The sequence below is a fragment of the Penaeus monodon genome, chromosome 25, assembly GCF_015228065.2.
Source record: "Penaeus monodon isolate SGIC_2016 chromosome 25, NSTDA_Pmon_1, whole genome shotgun sequence".
In the NCBI taxonomy this organism is placed as follows: Eukaryota; Metazoa; Arthropoda; class Malacostraca; order Decapoda; family Penaeidae; genus Penaeus; species Penaeus monodon.
The window spans coordinates 21,435,596-21,435,831 of NC_051410.1; positions in this window are offsets into that span (position 1 = coordinate 21,435,596).

A 236-nucleotide genomic window follows, 5' to 3' on the forward strand; every position below is an offset into this window, starting at 1 on the left:
CTGTCAGAATACGGTCGATTTTACTTTTATTACAACGAGATATTTAAAACCATTGATTTTTATGCAAGACTGATATTATACGATAGGGCTGGAACATCGTTTGCCACCTTTTAACATTAAATCATCCATAGTGTGTTCATCTCCAGAAATGATTTGATTGATAGCAGTGAGCGGGATATACACCACTACAAACAACGCAGCTTTCTTCAATGACAATGTATCTTTCATCTTTCCAG